Genomic DNA, 17,749 nt, shown 5'->3' on the forward strand with positions numbered 1-17,749 from the left:
GATGTGCATCTTTATGAGCTTGTGGGTAAAACTATGCCCATGAGGGCTGGGCATTGCAGATGTTGCCAGCTGTTTAACGTGTTGGCAGGTCAGTGTAACTCCACAAAATATTTTCAGATATGAACAAATGCCATGTAGAATTTAAGTTTCTTGCTTTTTTCATGCAAGAATATATTTGAAGTTTATCTAAGATTGCAACAAAGCATCATAGATGCCAAAGTAAATTTAAAGAGTCCACAAGAGCTTTGAAGGAGACTCCCCATAAAAGCAAAACATTTTATTCCATTCCACTTAGTTGTTTAAAAATAGATTAAGTGGCAATTTAAATATTCTGACTATGAAACTGGAAATAAGTCCTTTAGTTTTACAGTAGTACTGACTGAACTGAATTTGAAGTTAAGCATCATAAGGAGAAATCTAAGTCTACTTAATGAATCAAGACACTTCCTATCAGATTTTTTTTTCCAGCCCACTTAAAAAGCCTGTCACTCACAGAAAAAAAAAACAAAAAACAACAAACCCAAACTCTCAGCCCACCCCTCCTCATTCCACTCTAATACCAAGATCATGAATCTGATAGTAGTATGAACTGTTTTATCTTTCACCGGCAAAACAGGTAAGAGAAGGAATGCTGTTAATAGGGTTTAAATAAGTAGAAATTCAGCTAAACTGATGCCACGATGAACTATGCACCTGCTATCTGGGAACTAGGTTCAGAAACAAAAAGAGGTCTTCAGGTCCTTGCTGGTAGGAGGTGAGCGTGTTGCCAAGGTAACCTATTTCACAATGGTGGGATATGTTGTTAAGGGACCCATTCATCCCCTCAGAGCATCCCCTCTCCATGGTATAACACCCATAAGAAAGAAAGATTCATATTCAATAACTGTCTCTGACTCTCAAAGCTCCAGTGGGATATTTCCTAAAGGAAAGGGCAAATGACAAGACAATAAAGGTTATCTGACTACTGGTGTCTTTTTATTAAAGAAGAGAGTTTGACTTAAAAAAAATTTAATGTAAAACTTGAAATGGGTCATGTGGATAATGGTCATTCTTTGTCAATCAATGTTCATATAATTGTTGTGAAAATGATTCGATTATGTATACTAATAGTTCTATAAGATCTTTAATAGCTAGGTCTGGTTTCAAGAGGTGGAGGACATCTGAAGTTGTATGAAGGGGATTCCTTTCCTTTGGTGTTACTGACAGCAGACAGTCCAGATAGCTGTAGGCAAAACAAGCAAATGATGGATGTGCTTGGTTGGGACTGCCAGACACTCACTTTGCATAAACAGTAAAGATATGAGAGAGTCAAGGTTCACCCATATTCCTTTCTACTTTACTTATAATTGTATCTTAAAATCTGAGTTAGGGAATCTTATGAACAGTGGGAATTAATTGAGCTCAGACTTAATGCTCTCAGGTGGTGGTGAAATTCTTTTTACCAACCTTTAAGAAATCTAAAGATCTCTTAAGGTTGTAAGAAAGAAGAATTGATTTTTGCTTTTATTCTTGCCAGATTTCTGTATTTAAAATATTTATCTGGTGCCTGGGGCAATATTAAAAGTATGTCTTATTTAGGTTTACATTTAACTTTCCAGGATGAATGCACTAGGTATAATTGTATGTCCAGGGACTTTTGGATGGTAGATCTGCTCCTGGCACACTGTATAGCCATTTATGACTTGATACTTATCATTTGTATTTTACAGCATGAGTTTATAAACATAAGGTACTCTTTTGGGCTGTGATCAGTGATGGTTTATGAATTTGAGAAAATACATGTACATACATATACATAGCTATGTGTATGTATATTTAAATGAACCTAGAGTTTGAAGAGAGATGATCATTCTCCTAATCTATTCCTTCCCTTTCTTCCCCTTCTTTGCCCAAAATACAAAATAGTATGTACTTTTGCATAGACATAGTAAAACTGAAAGAGAATGGAGTGTACATGAAACTATAGGCCTTTATTACATATAACTTGTTTTTCTTTTTAAGATTAGCCTGTAGTAAAGTCCAATTTGTCATGGGTCAGCAGTGCGTATATGTGTAATTGAATATGTGTATATGTGTATCTGTGTACACACACAGTACTACAAATGTGTTAGACTATATACAACATACATCAGAAGCAAGTAAAGTCAAACAAGTTTAAAAAACTTAAGAATTCTGGTTAATGAGATGATCAGTTGTGATTCAAGAAGACAGAAGATGAAGAATGCTACCCTGGCTGGCCCATAAGAGAATTTGTTTTGCTTTACAGAACATATATGTTACAAGAGTTGTCTTTTTCCTTTCAGTGGGAAATGGAAGAGGGAGAATATTAATTACTGTTAACTAAAAAAAAAAAAAAAGAAAAACTTAAGTCAGGAGGTAGTATCAGCATTTACATGGTGCCCCAAAGCAAATTTAGTAACTCAGCCAGCCAAGATTTTGTATCATCTGGTATGATGATACATGTACTTCTCAAAAGACGGTATTTTTCAGTTAGATTCTTGGCTGTGGTATTGGACACCCAGAACAGTAAGCTCAGTCTTTTGATGGTCCTGACTACTGGCTATAACCAACCAACCTGTGACTACTTAGTAAGTTCTTCCAGTTCTGTGTGAGAGTCTATAAGGCCTTATGAGAGATTTTTTAAAGTACAGATTCATCTGTGTCCTCAAAGGATTTATGATCTAGTTTTGAGAAGGGAATAAACAGGATTCACATAAAAAGGTTAGAAGTTGAGGCACAGTAAGTATGGTAGGAGTTCCTAGAAGTTTACATCATTGAATATGTAATTAGGAATGATTTCCTAGGAGAGGATTTGAGCTGACTTAAAGGAATGGTTAGGATTTTGTTGGCTAGAGAGTTCAATGTTGGGGGGGAGGAATGGAGGACAGAGTGAGCAATGGCTTTGAAGGAGAGGAGATGAAAGAATTTTTAGGAGCAGGAGAACAGAACAGTTTATTTGCAGGGAGTTGTGGTGGAAGGTTCCTATAGGGGGAAATAAGTGTGGAAGAGTAGTAGGTTGAGACAAGATTGTGGAGAACCTTGATGCCAGATTAAGAAACTGATTTCTGAGCAAGGAAGTGACATGAAATATGAGATGCTTTAGATTAGAAAATTTAATATGCCAGTTTCATGTTAAATGGATTAGAGTGGCTAGAGGCAAAGAAATCAGGAAGGATTTGGTTGCAATAATCTAAGAAGGAGGTGATAAGTACCTAAACTATGGTGGTGATTTTTGGCAAATTTACTTGATTAAAGCTTAGGTCATGACAGGAGGAAAGGGTTTAAACACAGTCCAATGACTTCAGTTTCACCCCTTCTCCCCAATCAGTTTTGATTGTTTCCAGATGTTTTAACAGAAGAGATGTGGTACCAAGGTCACTATCACCATCAACAAACATTAATTGAGTTTTTATTTTTGTGCCGGGCTTTGCCTAGCAAAAAACAAAATAAGGATCAGGGACTGGACCTGGAGTAGAGGCAGAGGTCTAGAGTTTTCATTTTTTCCTTTAGCTGTATTATATGTTAATAATAATAACTAATATTTATAAAGTGCTTTAAGCTTTGTAAGATACTATACATACATACATATATATATATGTGTGTGTGTATATATATAATTTACTTGATTTTCATGACATCCCTGTGAGGGATTATTCCAATTATGAAAACAGAGAAATGAAGACTGACAGAGACGAACGATATGTTCAGTCATATAACAAGTAAGTGTTAGAGGCAGGATTTGAACTCAGGTCTTCCTGACTATCTGTCAGTGTTCTTTCCACAATGTCACATAGCTGCCTCAGAGTAGAGGTTCTAATAATCGTAATATGCTGTATTGTGAATGTCTCGACCCTTGGTTTATTATCAGACTTTTTGCACCAAACAATCTTCGCATATCAGCATCTTATCAGGCAGTTTTTGACGTTCCCTTCATGCTACCTCAAAAAAGAGCTTGGTTGCAGTTTATCCCACAGGTTACCAACCCAGCTGACTTTTCTATCTTTGCTTCTCCTTTTATTAAATCAGGGTTATAATTTTTAACGACAAAGATATACCCAGATTTGTTTCAATTGACATATTTGTGTTTTAAAATTTGCATATCTGATGATGAAAAGTATTATGGAAATGAAATCTATCACTGGGGTTCAGAAGTGAGTCAGAAAAGGCAGAAAACCTTTGGGAAAAGGTTAAGGAACCTGTGATTATTTAGCCTAAAAAAGGATGAAGCCATGCTTAAAACTAGGGTTATGAGGAGCTGCAGTGAAAATACTGAACAGCTGTTCTCCATCTCCACAGAGGATGGCACAAGAGGAATGAGTTTATACTTCGAATGAGGGATCAGGGTTAGATAAGGATGCATTCTTGACAGTGAAGGTTGTTAGTAAAATGGGCTACTGAGAGAGGATACTGAAATTTCTTCTCTGAAGAGTTTTTTTTTTTTTTAAGTCAAAATGATTCTCATCTGTCTGAAGTATTATTGTAGTCCTGCTAAAGGCAAGGCCATTGAACTGCTGACCTTTGCCAAGGAATGGTCAAGTTGGAAGTTGATTCTTTTTCACTTCAGGTATCACTTCAGTTTTAATTGCAGCAGGCTTGTGTTCCTTATGGCATGCAAATCCAGGGAGCTCTTATTGTGGCAGAGGGGATGCTAATCGATAAAATTAATAAACTGATAAAACTGATTTTAAAAATTGATAAAAAAAAACATGGTTGCTAATTGAGATACTGCCTGTCTGCCCAAAGCCAGGACCAAAAGCCTACTTGTGGCAGCATTATTGGTTGTCCAGAAAATTATTATTTGTGTTTGTGTACAGTTCCAATGATTGGAATTATATTTTTTTTAGAATTTATTCTTGGGCTATTTTTATTAGAGTTTTACCCTGATCAATAATTAGACAACGCTGTGGTAACCTCAGCAGATTATAATATATCAAGAATTTAAAGTTTTTAATCTTTGAGCAATTCTCAAGAGTTCAAAAGCACAAGCCTGATCATCAAATGAATAATTCTTCAGATACTCAAACCTAATGGGACTGTGTTGGCCCTTAATAATGAAAAAGAATTCTTCTGGTGGTTGCTGAGGAAGAAGATGGGCTCTGAGTCAATATTGCCTTTATGAATATTACAGCATATTAAAAGTACTAACTTTTAATACAAAGTAATAAACTGTAGTCTTTTCCCCAATGGTACTAACAACTAATCTTATATAGTGTAGATTTACACTTGGTAGCCCTGCCTAAAAGCCCTTAATAACTAGCACAGCACTGTGTAAATAGAGCCATTCAACACAGATCTATAAAATAAAGTCTCATAAACAAATAGCGAAAATAAAAAAAATCAATTTGAAAGATACAGTTATGTGAGGAGCAAAGCTAATGCTTCATTTGGGTACACTGGAATTAATCAAAGCTAGGACTTACACTAAGGGGATCTTAAATGAATGGAGAGTGTAGATCTGTTTTAAAGGATATACAGAGGAATATTCAGGAGTCCTTATTTTCTAACTCACTGAAATAAATATCATTAAATCTTCTCTGAAATTCACTAGGGGAAGAGGGCTTCATATTTATGTTTTCAAAATGTGTACCTATAGGGGCACGTAGTGAGTAAAGCACCGGCCCCAGAGTCAGGAGGACCCGAGTTTGCTTCCGGCCTCAAACACTTAACACCCACACAAAAAAACTAGCTGTGTAACCTTGGGCAAGTTACTTAACTCCAATTTCACTCCAAAAGGCAAAAAAAAAAAAAAAAGTGTACCTATGCTTCAGTGAGCATGTGTCTGAATATAAAGGGAAACATTGGAGGCAGGGAAAATTTAGAAATAAGTTATACTCTGTAGTTCAGAATCTGGTAATGTATCTGGGAATTTTCTCCTCATAGATATACACCATGTCTGTATTTCTATCTATATCTATATGTATATCTGTTTATATATACACATGTATATACACGTACATTGTTTCTGGCCTCAGATACTTGGCACCCACACAAAATAACTGGCCATGTAACCTTAAGCAAGTTACTTAACCCCAATTGCTTTAAAAAAAAATAGAAGAGAGGTAGATCATACACCATTCACAATTATGGGTAGGAGAGGAATTCTTACCCAAATTAGGGATACAGACAGTTACAAAAAGATAATAGAAATAAATTTGATATCCTGAAATTGAAAACCTTTTGTAAAAGGTCAATGCATCTAGAATAAGGAAGGAAGTGATTAACTGGGAAATAGAAATGTTGTCTCAATTTTCTGTAATAATGATTTGGTGTCCAACATATTTGCAGCTAGGCGGCACAGTGAGTAGAGTGCTAGTCCTAGATTCAGGAGGCCCTGAATGCCTCAGTTTCCTCTTATGTAAAATGAACTGGACATGGAAATGGCAAACCACTCCAGTGTCTTTGGCAAGAAAAGTCACACGGAATCATACCTGAAATGAATGAACAATAATAACAATAAATCCAAGATAACTAACAGAAATATGAAGGGCCAAAAATCATTTCCCAATAGATAAGTGGTCAAAGGATAAGAACAATTGTCAAAATAAAGTAACTGCAAACAATTAACTATCTTATGTAAGAGGGTTACAAATCATGAATAATAAGGAAAATGAAGATCAAAACAATCCTGAGTTTTCACTTGCCCATAGGAAATTTTCAAAGATAATGAAAGATAAAAATCATCATTGTTGAAGAGGTTGTGGAAGGATAGGCACACAAATGCACTGTTAATATTGACACAGTGAATTAGTGTGACCTTTCTGGAAAACAATTTGGAATTATGCAAATAAAATGGTTAGAATGTCCATACCCTGTGACTCAGAAATTCTACTGCTAGGCACTTATCTTCAGTTCACAAATAAAAAAAAAAGTTCAATTCTCCCCAAAATATTTACAACAGCACTTTTATGTTAGCAAAGACCTGGAAGGAAAGTAGATTCCATTGATTGGGGGGAGCGAAAAACAAAATGTGATTCATGTATATATTCCTCTGATGTAAGAAATGACAAAAATGATGGGTACTAAGAAACAGAGGAAAACTTACATGAACTGATGCAAAACAAAGTAAGCAGAACAAAGAAATATATTATATCTACAACAATGTGAATGGAATGAACAACCACAAAACAACTGAAAATGACTTACAAAATTATAAAGAACAAACTTCATCTCAAAGAATAGATATGCCTTCTCTGAGTCTTTTATAGATATAGAGAATTCGCCAATGTGAAACATTACATAAATCAGATTTGTTTTTGTTTTTGGAGGGGCAAAGGCAAGGCAATTGGGGTTAAGTGACTTGTCCAAGGTCACACAGCTACCATGTTTCCCCGATAATAAGATACTGTCTTATTAATTTTTTTGGAAAGAAAAACACCAGAGGGCTTATTTTCAAGGGAGAGCTTATGTTGTCCTGCCTCAGCTATCCTCCGCGGCACTGCTCTCAATGGTGCCAGCAAGCAAATCACTGGGGAAGAACAGGATGACGCGCTCACTGCTGCAGCTCTGATTGGATGCAGCTCGGGAGCTCAGCGTGCATTTCACCCGGGGGGGGGGGGACGGGGCATACAGGGGGTACCGTAATGTAGCATGTAGCGCAGGGGATCACCTTCACTACAGTAGCAATCTCAATAGGGCTTATTTTGGGGGGGAGGGCTTATTTTAGAGGAATCTTACACAGTAAGGGGAGGGCTTATTTTTGGGATAGGTCTTATTATCGGGAAAACACGGTAGTTAAGTATCAAGTATCTGAGGCTGGATTTGAACTCAGATCCTCCTTATTGCAAGGCCAGGGCTCTAACCACTGTGAAACCTTTGTTTTTGATGCATTGATAAGTTTTGCTGAATTTTAGAAATTTCCTTCATTAAAGAAACAAACTTTGTTATAAGGGATTAAGTGATAGCTCTCTGACGGGAAACAAAATCAAACACCTGAATGCTGGTGTTAGTTTTCAAAGTTAAGTCCTCCATGGAGATGACTGGAAAGAGCTAAGAATCAGAAAAAAGGTAAGTGTTGGGAAGGGAAGAGTCTTTTTGTCTTCTACCTACTTAACAATACCTCTGGCCTTTTCACATGAAGATACAGGCAGCTCAAGGTCTCAGAGGACTTCTGAGACATGTCCTTAGTTCTTCAAAGATACAGATACCTATCCATGCCTGCCAAACTTGTATGACTCTTGTTTAATGTTCCCATACCTTAGTCAGAGGGAGTCCATGTAATACACAGAGAAGCTTCTCCACTTTTTCTTGATATCTTCAAGTTAGCAAAGTAGCAAAGAGTCTGCTCCATTTTTCATTTCCACCATGTTTTACTTTTAACATTTTCACTTCATATTTTTAATTGTCTGTTTCTTTAATGTCATCCTTTATACTACGTCTCTTTAAGAATTTCTTAATTCAATCAACACAATTAAGCACCTACTGTGTGACTGGCAGCAGTTTGATAGATTTATTGTAAACTATTTAAGCCTCCACATGTGCCAATTCATTTGCCCATTAAATTAAACCAACTCTTAACTAAATTTCATGACTAATAGCCATATAATACCAGAAGAATAATATTGATACTTGAAAGATGTAACTTTGTTCCAAATACAAACTCAGAATCTAAGCTAGGTTTTCCCCAGCATATTCAGATAAAAGATTTAGAGCTGTCTCTTCTAGTGAATTAACAAATGAATGGGGGCAGCTAGGTGGTGCAGTGAATAGAGCACCAGCAATGGACTCAGGAGGACCTGAGTTCAAATCTGCCCTCAAACACTTAAAAAAAAAACTAGCCATGTGACCTTGGGCAAGTCACCTAACCCCAATTGCCCTCCAAAAAGAAAAAAAAAAAGAATGACTCAGGGAATTTTTGGAAAAAAATCTTATCATTTGTTTATCATTTATCTATCATCTGTCTTTCTGGGGCAATGTGGCAGTGAGGATAGAGAACTGTCCTCAAAGAGTCAGGAAGGCTTGGTTTCCAATTCCACCTCAGACATTTCATGGTTATGTGCCCCTGAGGAGGTCACTTAACCTCTTATTGCCCCCGGCAACCTTCTAACACTAAAAACCTCAGAGCAGGTACAGATCTTCATTGGTAAATGCTCAAGTTCCTCACTTGGGACCTCCCTATGTTGATGGAATCCTAGGTCTGTTCCTAGGTGCATACAGCACCTAGGGAGATAATGTTTTGACACATACTATAGAAATAAATCAATAATTTAAACTTCAGTGAATAAATAGGTCAACTTCAAATATCTCCCAGCTACATATGGGTAATATGTACCAAAGGTCAAACAAAACTCTCTGAATTGAGAGCTATTTTGTCCTTGTTTATTAATGTCGATCCATCTATACTAATGGATTTACTATGAAGGGAAGTGAGGGTGGGGGTCGGGAAGTGAAAGTCACTAAATCTCAGACTTCCATCCTTCATTAATATTAATGTTGTCTTCAACCAGAGCATATTGGCACAACGTAGCCTAAGAGCTTAACACAGGAAAAATAGTCCTGATGCTTACTTATCAGACATTTGATGAGATCAAGCTCCATACCATATCACATTACATCATAGTTCTTATTTTATTTTATTTTATTTAACCAATGAGGAAATATTTTATTTTAATAGCATAAGTCCAAGTAGGATGTTCCAAAACAATGTCTCAAGAACAAGTTTGACTACTGATGTGTGTTAGAGAAAAAAAAAAAAGAAATTAGACTTGGTTTAAAGATAGTAATTTTAGTTTGTAAATGAGGACAAAATTTATACTTGTAAATTGGTATTTATTAATGCTATTTAAAAGTTATTATTGGAGATTCTTGATGTGGCTTTTAGGTACCTAAAAATTCCATAAAATTGAAGATATGGGAACTGTATGTGAGGGGCTCCACAAGATTTGGCATTATGTTAGTTTGGAAAGAAGAAAAACCTTGCTATATTTGCACATGACTATATTTACACTATACTATATAACATACTATATTTGCACAATACATGTTAAAGAAAAAGAATCCAGAACAATTTATTTATATTCCTCATGTCTACAAAATGTATATTAGTAAAATTTAAAATGTGTAATGGAAAGTTTCATCAAGATGAACCATCTTGAGGAAATGAGGAAACTGAGTGGGAAAGGTAAAATAACTTGCTCAAAGTTAATAGAAAGTTCCCTGGCAAGTCCAGGATTAGAACCTATGGCCTCCTAATGCTCAATCTGTACTACTCTTAGTTACCTTGAATAATATGATTGGCATTTTCTGTTGTTGCTTAGGAAAGGACTTTCACTTTATACAAGGAGACAGACACAGAAAGAAGGAAAAAAAAGACAGAGACATACAGACTATGAGTGTGTGGTGAGCGAGCACCGGGCAACCCAGAGCACAGTTTTGTCAGGTCAGCCTGAATATGCTTTTTTTCAATCTTAAAATAACAGTAAAATCTCCTTATAGCAAAAAATAAAGTGAGTTTAAGAGAACATGATTAGCTAGTTTTTTGAAACCCTGAAATTAATTTTTTTTAAATCTGAAGTATATTCATTACTTGTTTATCTACCCCCCTTCCTAACTCATAACATGCTTTCACTTTTCTTCATACAATATTAAAGGAACTATCCTCTTGTTGATGCATACATAACTGCTATAATGCTAATGTGAGTTACATGCATGTGTCAAGGAGAGTCTATTTTTCTTTACTTAAAAAAAAAAAAAGTATTGTGACCTTTAGAATTTATATCAACTGTCCTGTTTGATGAGGAGTATCTTCTCTGGATTCTTAAAGTGGATAGAATCTGAGATGACTCTGTGGAGAATCTGTAGCTGAATGCATATGGAATCTCTGGCTTAGCATTCTCTGCTAATTGAACCATTTTTTACTAATTGAGATTTTTTTTATTAAAAAAAAGGGAAATCATGGCACTAACCTGCACAACTCTTGAATCAAATTAAACCTCCATCATTACTGGCCTCAATATGATTCAAACTAGTCAACCATTGGCAGAAGGCATTGACTTCGTCCTTTTTAGGAATTCCTGAGCCTTTGCACTTTTTGCTTTGCAACAATATATTTTACTCTAGATTTTTTTCCTTCTTAGAAACCTTTACTTTTCTATTTTCACTAAATCTAAGTCAGAGGAATAACAATCATTTCTATTCTGCTGTGTTTAAAAATGTCTGTATGGTCCAACCTATGCTTAATATGATAATAGCTAAAAAAATATTCTAACATATATATATATATATATATATATATATATATTCTTACTTTGGAGGTGGGAAGGTTGGGAGTGGGAAGCCAAAGCAAACATATAAAAAGAGGAATGGCTTTTAATACTGCATTCCAGAATTTAATATATATGTACAAACTAGATGCTTCATTTGAATTAGTATTTACATGTTTTGTAAGCTCAAGTAATATATGATTTTCATTATTTTAGTAAAATTAAAGAATGGGCATTCAGCTATCTTTAAAATTTCATATTGTTCACGCTAGTTTAGGCATGCCAGATCATTTTTGGTATAATAAATTCTTTTGCTGGCATTGCAAGGCTACTAGAAGATGTCGTAATATTTTTGCTCTAAATGTGAATCTAAGAAAAAATATTAATAGGTAGTTTCATTTTTATGTAAGCCATTATAGGAATTTACTAATGAGAAATCTGACATGCTATTTCCTATTGCTTTAATATAAGTTATATATTATCAAGTATTTTTCTTCCTTCTATGTAGTACTTGCATAACATTGAACAAATTCAGGGCAACATCTTATGAATTATGGGACAGGTGCCAGTGACTAGGTTCAGGAAAACTTTGGCTTTTTGCTGTAGTAGAAAAGAAAGATCAATTGGAAAAGCCTGAGAAGTCCAGTTAAAGGAGGGAAGCAAGAAGAATTGAAAAAAAAAATCTATCTATCCTGCTGGGAGGGAGGCATTTTTTTTTGCAGGAAGACACATGTCTGAGGTTCTCAGTTAAAAAAAAAACATAAAAACCAAAACAACAAATGCTAACCTTTGGCCTTTATCACTTTGTCCTGCAGGTAACCTAAGCCACAGAAAAGGAGACCATCTGGAATGAATGCAGCTGTTTCATACAGCCAAGCAATATTCTTTCTCCTCTTCCTCTTCCTTTTTCTTTGGTGCTGTCAACTTGTGTACAGGTGACATATTTTATAAACTTACTATCCTATTAGATAAATCCTTAGATAGTTTAGCTCTCCTAAAATGGTGCTGAGAATATGCTAGTGCTTTGGATCCTATAGTTACAACGACTGAATGGCATTCCAAAACTGTCAGAGTTTGTAGGTGCTTTTATCTTTGTTGTAGTTTTAACTGAGAAGTTCAAGGGATTTTGTGACCTCACTATGTAATTAAGATACCAGGGTTTTGTTACTGAATGTGTAAAACTTTTCCTCTCTATTTTATCAAACTAAGCTTTCACATATATTTTATTATATGTTGCTGAAAAATTATGGTCAAGTGAAGGAATTTCCCATGTGACTTTTTTTCCTTGCAAATGAGAAATTTAAAAAAATGCTTCAAGTTTTGAAGGACTGAGGCATTTGGTTATATTTTATGAAGACATCATATCCTTTTGATAATAAACCTGAAATGGAGTCTTTCTAATGGACGGTGAAATAGTCTGATTAAATATAGTGTAGAAATTATATGCAAATACCATTCGAATTCTCTTCAAACAGATGTCGTCTATTTGCCAATTAGTGATAGAGTTAAAATCATCTTGAGGAATCAAGGAATGAGTGAACTCTACAGATTTTAAAAGGCTTCTTCTTGACAAGTACCAAATGAATACTGTCCCCTAATATCTAATCTAAAGACAAAACATATTTTTGTTACAGTGATTATTAAAACAATTGCCACCTTCTGGTGTAAAGCAATGTCAACAATGAACAATCAAGTAATGCCCTTTGCTTTAAGTACAGTCAAGCATTCAAAGGTACTGTGAAATAGGATTGGACAGGACCTTTCATTTCATATAAGAATTAATTCTCTAAATGCAGTAGAGAGGAGGCAGCTTTCCTTTTTTCCCCCCTTTTTTCTTTTTTTTCCTTTTGCTACCAGCCACTAGAAACAAGTCTGCAGGAGGTCATATTTTTTCCGCATCTGTGAGTTGGGGTGGGGGTGGGAGAGCACAGGGGAAGAGTGAAGAAGTTCAAAGGTAAACTGTTTGTAATACGCTTTTCCAAAAATAATTTATTCCTCTAAATGAAACTTTGCATGGAATGAAACTAAGTCAGAACCTGCCTGGAGTGTTTTGTGCATATTTTGATTACCTTTTCATACCCAGACTTTTTTTTTCCCCCGGGGATGAATAAAAGGTCACCTCCACTTTCAGCACTCTCTTCTACAACACTTTGGCCTATTAGAAGAAAAGGCCATGACTGGACTGTGGGATTTACTCTATATTTTCATAGGAAAAAAGTATACCAATGTAATCTTGTGGTCAGTTGTAGTATCATGTGGTTCTACGTGAAGGCCTTTTTATCTATTTCAACAAAATTGGCAACTGTGTAAGAGAACTGTCACATGCACTCACTTATACGATTCCCAATATGTGCATTTAGAAATTCACATTGTGAATGCATATTGCCCTGCGTTCCAAGTACTCAAGGTAAGCTTAAAATCAAGGAAAACTTTTTTAAAGAAAAGAAACAAAGCATATTCATAAACATAATTTAAATTGGATAGGAAAATAATAAATGTAACCTAAGAATGTATTTAAAAGGCTATAGTTCTCCTAGAAGGACCCTTTCCAAACTGAATAGAATTCAATTCAAAGTGACAAATTTTTATTGTATAATATGCTCACAGCTTGATGATCATTTGCATAAAATCTATCTGTATCATAGTGACTTCACCCAATGCATCCCCTAAATATTTTTCTTGAATGCTTACATTTCCTGCCATTAAATGAGTTTCTAGTTTGGCACACACAGAATATGTCATAAAATACTAGGTGATAGAAAATTTATTCACTGAATCTCTGTTGTTTATTCTGTCCTATACTAAATATTTGATTGATTTAAAAAAATCATTCAAAACATCAGACCAAGATCTGAAACAGAGTGACCAACTAACCAGAGAAATCTAAATGTTGTCTAAGCATCTCCTATGATGATCTATCTATCTATCTATCTATCTATCTATCTATCTATCTATCTATCTAATGGATTAAGCCTTTCCTAGTTCTGGCTCATTAGAGTTCTCTCAAATTTACCTAATTCAAACCTATCACTATATATCTAACAGTAAAATTGCATAAATGTTCACTAGTACAATAGAAGCTAAATGAGCATTTTCAGCTAATTTAATTAAGTTGCAGGTCTTCTAATATAATTCAGTAAGTGTGTGAACTTTTAACTTGTGTTAACTCAATTTCCTTGTGCTTTCATTTACCATTTGTTGGGGACATTACAGTGATTAGCCAATGTCCTTCCAGCTCCTAATGTTCTCAATAAATTTTGATTTAAATTGACTGTCACTTTATTACTATAATAAAGTATATATTTGATGTAAAGAAAAAAGAACCAGTCTGGTCTATTACATTCCCAAGAAGCAAACCTTTCTATTACATAACCAACAAAAAACTCAACTTGAAGCCCTGGAGGAGGATGGGTAATAGGCAAATGGATAAAGCAAAAATATATTCCTAGGAATTTTCACACCTCTACTTCTCCTAGGAATGAATAGAATGATCTGGGGCTTTGGTTTCAAAATTTAAATAGCATTACATTCACATCTAATTGTTGTGATACTTAGTTATCATCAGTGTCTAAACACCACATGAAAACAACGTGTTCAGCTTGTCTTAGAAATCTACTATGCTAGTATAGGAAAGTAACAGCTGTGTTATACTTCAGCTGAGTTCAAAGACAAGAGTCAGCCAAGTGGTTTGAAAGCAGTCTATCTCCCACACTTTCTCAGTTCACATAACTGTAAACGGCAAATCATGCAATTGTACTCTGAAAATTCTTCATGCGCATATTTGTTTTCAAAAACAATTCTAAAAATAAATGAAATGATTCCCCCCTCAGACACAGTAATGCTTTCTTCCACTCTTTTTTTTTATAAAACTTATTGATTAAATTAGGTTTTAATACTTATGTAGCATTTTAAAAGATCAAAAGATAGTTTCTGGGTAATCAGTTATTTTATTAATAAGGCTAGCATTTTAATAAAAGAGATCTGAGGCATTCTCAAATGCCAAAACTCTCACCAGCAGAGGGCTCCAGGCTTACATAGCCTTGGAAAAGTGGGTGTTTCAGAGGGTGGCAATCAACTCTGATTGGTTAACAAGTAATGAGAGAGAATAAATATAATAATGAGAGACTGTACCTATTCTAATAAACTCTGATTTTGTCATTTTCTTCTAAATTACCATCAGCCTTGGGCAATCTGAAGTAAAGAATGCATCCCTGCCCAAATCTGTGTAGAACACAATGGAATTAAATTCCTTGTAAAATTGAGTGGGGGTCTGATCAAGATTGAGGGGGGTTAATTCTATAAATTATCAGTAATGCTTTTCAAGAGGTTGACCTGTGAAATGAGGATAATAGAAAAATGGGAAACTCAAGCTCCTTAAGTCATTGGTTATTAATAATTATACTTACACCTCCAAATTTGTTTAGGTTTGAGAGCTAGAAGGGACCTTCCAAAAACATCTAGTCCAAACTTGGCATTTTCTAGAGGAGGAAATGAACACTCAGGAGGATTTAATCAAGGTGATACAGCTAGTAACAGATGCAGAATTTCATTTCCCTGTTACCTGAGTCCCAAAATACAAAACAATGCTCTTTCTATAACAATCATGGCCTCTTCTTTGAGAAATAGTTCCAAAGCACACAAGGAAGACTCATCTTCATGAATTCAAATCCGACCTCATACTTTGGGCAAGTCACTTAACCCTGTATGCCTCAGTTTCCTCACCTGTAAAATAAGCTGGAGAACGAAATGGCAAACCACTCCAGTATCTTTACCAAGAAACCCTAAATGAGGTCATGAAGAGTTGGACATGACTTAAAAATGACTCAAAAACAACAGCCAAATTGTAGCTATTCATTAGCACTAACAAGAAAGACCATAGATTGAAGATGCTTTTTGCATATCCAGAAGGACTTTTTTGAAATTCAGGGATTATAACGGTATCTTGTCTTGCCAAACCTTCTACACTTTTTAGATTTCTGTGCTGTGGATAGAAAGGAAGTGACAGAGGTAACTGACTGGGAGTCCCAGAGTGCTAGAGAGCAAAGAGAACAGTCTCTGCTCAGTGGCCAGAAAGAGTGAAAATATTTCTTTCCTAGACTAGGGACTCTGAATTTACCAAATTCTGCTAATATTCAGCACAACTAGTTCATCTAAATGCCATAGTGGGGAAAAGTTAGCCTGTGAGGCTAACTGCCTAGACTTTCAAGAGAAAAACTGAGCTTTTATTAAGCTCCTTGGTATCACAAAGTGAGGTTTCATGTAGAATATATGCAAAATAAATAAAAGATTATCTGTAAGAAGGAGGGGACTTTAGCAACTAAAGTGATCAGGAAAGGCTTCATGTAGAAAATGGGTTTTTAAGGAAATTGGAGGCTTTAAGAGGTGGAGGTAAAGACAGAATACATTCTATGCAGTCAGTAAGTGCATATTTATTAAGTGCCTACTATGTGCCCGGTGCTGTACTAAGTGACAGGGATAAAAAAAAAAGACCACGAGGTACAGGCTGAAACTCTGGAAGCACAAGGCATGACATTATTGACACTTAATCACAGTGCCTGGGTCACTAATATTTCTTCCTCTTCCTCTCTCTCTGTAACTGTGCCTGAGGGTGGTGAGGGGGTGAAAGATATAGCTCTCCTGATATCTCACTGGTCAAACACAATCAGATTGACTGAGAGCCATCCAGCTGAGTAAACATAATTTAGCAATATTCTTCTACACAACTAACACATTGTGGCAACAGAAATCAACTGTGAACTGCATTTTGAAGGAAAGCTGGACATTTATTCCTACATCTCATTTAAAACTGTAGTGGGTTGAGGTAATTTCTGAATTATGTATTAAACCAACTTTCCTAATATAGTCTTCTTTTTTTCCCCCAATCTCTCAACTATGGAGTGACTGAAACACTGATGCCAAGAAATCACAGCCCCTGTTTCCTCATTTGCTGGCCAAGTTGTCACTTCTTATAACTGTATTTATTCTTGACTTTAGTTCTACCACCCAACATTAAGTCTCCTATATTAAACTTTCCTCTTCCACTCTGTTGCCTTATTCTTTCACTTAGTTCATCAGGAACTTAGATTTATCTCTAAGTACCTGAAGTCAGTCTGCTATTTTGATAAAAGCACAAATTGGAACTTATTGTCCATTGGGGAAAACTCAGCTCTACCAACCTTTCTCTGGTATCAAAACTTCAGTTATATTCTCATTAATAATCGCTAATGGAAACTCCAGTGCTCACTGCAATATGTGGATTCATCAAGACCAATTGTTAAAATATACCCTAGAGACTTAATTGGTGCCAGGAGAGGGCTTTGGTGCTTCTCTCTTCTTCTGATATCTACCCCATACATCCTAATTCTTTGATTCATTTTTTTCACTCAGTATATATTTACTGAATGCCAACTATGTGCAAAGCCCTACAGTACATGCGCTGTGAAGGATTCCAAGAAGTATAACATTGTTTTTGTCCTCCAGAAGTTTACAGTATAGTTGGGAAACCAAGTTTTCTCTCTCTCTCTCTCTCTCTCTCTCTCTCTCTCTCTCTC

At 35.5% G+C, this 17,749-nt stretch overlaps 1 protein-coding gene across 1 annotated transcript in view; it reads right to left on the reverse strand.

Moving 5' to 3' along the window:
• Positions 1 to 17,749, reverse strand: part of TENM3 (teneurin transmembrane protein 3) — a 3,497,142-nt gene that overhangs the window by 897,560 nt on the left and 2,581,833 nt on the right. The gene's annotated exons all lie outside the window — the stretch shown is intronic.

Source organism: Petaurus breviceps, unplaced genomic scaffold, assembly GCF_028583685.1.
Source record: "Petaurus breviceps papuanus isolate PSGF00001 unplaced genomic scaffold, PetGlider_PUasm1.0 126, whole genome shotgun sequence".
Classification (NCBI taxonomy): domain Eukaryota; kingdom Metazoa; phylum Chordata; class Mammalia; order Diprotodontia; family Petauridae; genus Petaurus; species Petaurus breviceps.